Genomic DNA, 3319 nt, shown 5'->3' with positions numbered 1-3319 from the left:
TCCAGTCACATTATTAAAATTGTATGCTTTCTTAAAAAGGGGAGCGGGGAGGCTCAGTTATAAGGCACTGTGCTACTAACTCCAAGGACTTAGGTTCAAATCCAGCAGATAGTGAAGTGACTGTAGCCGTGAGTCAACCATGTGAGCTCAGGAGCCCTCTAGATTCCATCCAATTGTTTAAGAAGGTACCTTTAATTTGAGAAAAATTAGGTTGTTAGTGTCATCATGAACGATTCATACCCTTGTTCAACCCCACCTGGGGTACATATTTTAATTTAATGTTTTTATAAATACTACTCCTAGAAGTATTTTCTATGAGCATAGATAATTTTTTTCTTGGTGCTTTTCATCTCAATTTTAATCTCCAGAAAAGTTTGTGGAAATGTTTTTCTTCCTTTCATCCATGATTCACCTTTTTTAAACTCAGTTTATAATGGATCTAAAATGGTGCACCATCTTAAGAAAATTTACAACGATTTCAGATCAAGGTTTGACTTCCAACCTTTTAAAATAGTTATTCTTTATTTGTATTTTATTACTGCCTACGGCTCATTTCCCTTAGACACAAACAGCTCACTAGTTTATTCACATAAGAAAAATGTACTTAATTAACAGAAGATTTTATAATTCTGCTGGAAATACCAAATAACAGGTTTTAAGATCTTTTGCAGTAATCTTTTTTCGATCCATAAATAATAGCCTTAAGATAAGAATTGAAATCAAACAAATATGTTACATTTGAACTACACGTGAATAGCTGATATTTCACAATTAGTTTTATAATAAAATAAATATTTTAGTCAACTTTAAATTTTAGTATAAATAATAATAACATTAGATACAATTTGTTTCAATGTAAAATATAAAGGTGTTAGTTATGCACAAGTAATACTTCTTTATTAGTAGTTTTTCCAGTCTTAATTTTTTGATGAAAGTGACGTTTTTATTTCGATTCCTGATGAATTCTATGTTCATGTTAAAATCCGGTTCTATTTTATGTAATATAAAATAAAATACGATTCTGTTTTATATTCCTCATAAAATACCCAAAGAACCAATATTATTTTTTTTTTTTATGACATAGCAAACACAACTTCTAATTTCCTTGATATTATACGCTAAATAATTGCTTTAACTTTTTAAGTTTAAGCCTTGAGGTTTCGATTTCGAATTGTCTATTTTATTAGTTCGATTTTAATACTTGATTCCTATTATTACGATTTTCTTTCTATATGTTTTAGATATTGTTTTTCCATGCCCTCAAAAATTACTTAACCCAGGAGAAGTCGATTAATTGAATGCTGCTGTTTACGATTTCTTTACATTATTTTTTATTTAAGTGCACTAACGTCATACCCAATTCCAGAGAAGATTTAGTGGGAGGGTGAGAATGGACAGCTGGAGCTGGAGAGAGATAATTGAAGAGAGCAGACAATGACGGAGGGTCTTCCTTGGCCGCATCCATTACACTCCTCTAGGATTTAAGAGGGTAAGTTCCTGATTCAGTTCTACGCGGAGTTAGGTCCATTACGCTGAGTGCTCTGTTATGATAATCCTATCTTGTGGCATTTTTCATTTTCCTAGTGCATTTTTTAATAAATACAACAATTTTCATAGAAGAAAATACTAACTTATCTTATGGGTCTCCTCGCTTCCCACAACTGGTCAAATTAATATTAGAATCTTCACAAGATTTATGAATCTAGCGAATGATTTATGTCTTAATCTGTGTTTAGGCGATGAAGAAAAAGTAAAATAAATTCTTTGTTAGTGTTAGGCCCCTGTCTTTTACACAATGCACCATATTAAATAAAGTAATACTTGAATCTAGAAGAGAAAACCTCTGGAACCAAAATGAGTTTCACAGGAAGCCCGAAATTTCTACATTTACATCACAAAATATCTATTTTTAAGTTCATTGAGAAAAAAGATTCTCCGTTGCTCAAAATAATATTTATTGGATAGATTCCGTTTTTTAAATATTTATTTATTTATTGCTATTTGCAACTGTATGTACCTAAAAATATATCTAATAAATTTGATATAATATTATAATGGAGTGATACAGGCATGCAAAGAAACTATCCATTGGTAGCACATTATAATATTTCTATATAAGATGGTCTTGAGGCCATCTCCTTTTCAGGAGCCTCGGAGAATTGCCAGAAATTAAAGATGAGGAAAGTACATAAACTAGTGGGTTTGGGTGGTTAGAGAGTCAAAAATGGAATGATCAGGGAATTTAAATTTCCAAATAAGCCACTTGAAAAATATTCGAATCCAGCTCAAATTAAAACGTAGCTCAAACAGTAACGTATTCAACTAACCCGAAAATAGGCCAAGCATATTCAAGCCGAAGTGAGAACTTTATGTTTTCGGGGATAAAATTCCGATTTAAATAGTAATGGGCCTGTTTCGAAGCGGCTGGTGTCTTAGTGATACGAACATTAGTGTTTGCGGTACCCCAACCTCCTTACTCTCTTATTCAACATAGGTCCTTAAATGGAAATCATCCGAAAGAAGGTGACTTCGACACGTTTCCTGTCGTAAAATGGAAACGCGATCTCGCGGAACTACATCTCATCTGAATGTAAGATAGAACTGACGAAATAATTTATTAGTCGTTACTAAGCACACAGGGACAATAGAAAAGGTTCGAAGAATGCAGGTTGTTTGGCAAGCAATGAGGTAATATGAAGGAAAAACTTAAGTTCTGGCGAAAATGAATATCAACAAATTATTCGAATCGTAAAAGAGCATTACGAAGGGGGAATTAGACTAAATTATTTTAAGCAACTTGTAGTATACTAAGCTAAGGCAAGCTTGTTCTGGAATGTCTGACAAAGTGTTCCGTGCAAGAGTGAACCAAGGAACCTCCCTGAAACAGAGACTTATCTTACTGGATCACTAAAGTCGTGATCAGCTGTCTGTTGTGCGGAATCATTTATCTGAAAGAGGGAACAGCTAACCATACATCACAAGAGTTTGATACCTTGGAAAATATACCGTTCTTCAGTTCTTAATAGATAAAACGGACGATAATCGCGAAAATTTGTTTTTTTATTATAATGCTATGGATTTTACCCTATATATTAAATTGATTTTGTTTTCTTTTTCTTTTAAATTTCTTTCACCATGTCGAACTCCCGATTAGTATCAAAAATAATAATTATAATTTTGATGATATATAATTTGATGCCCATTTTTATCACGTTTTAACTATTATGAATTTTTAAACCACCCATCCCCCGCTAAAAAAAAAATAACTAAAAAATCAATTTTATCCAACAGCCTCCTTAACAACACATTCACCTAAATC

Source organism: Halyomorpha halys, unplaced genomic scaffold (genome assembly GCF_000696795.3).
Source record: "Halyomorpha halys isolate HHAL.00 unplaced genomic scaffold, Hhal_1.1 Scaffold3433.1, whole genome shotgun sequence".
NCBI classification, from domain to species: domain Eukaryota; kingdom Metazoa; phylum Arthropoda; class Insecta; order Hemiptera; family Pentatomidae; genus Halyomorpha; species Halyomorpha halys.
Note: the sequence above shows the minus strand (reverse complement) of the source record.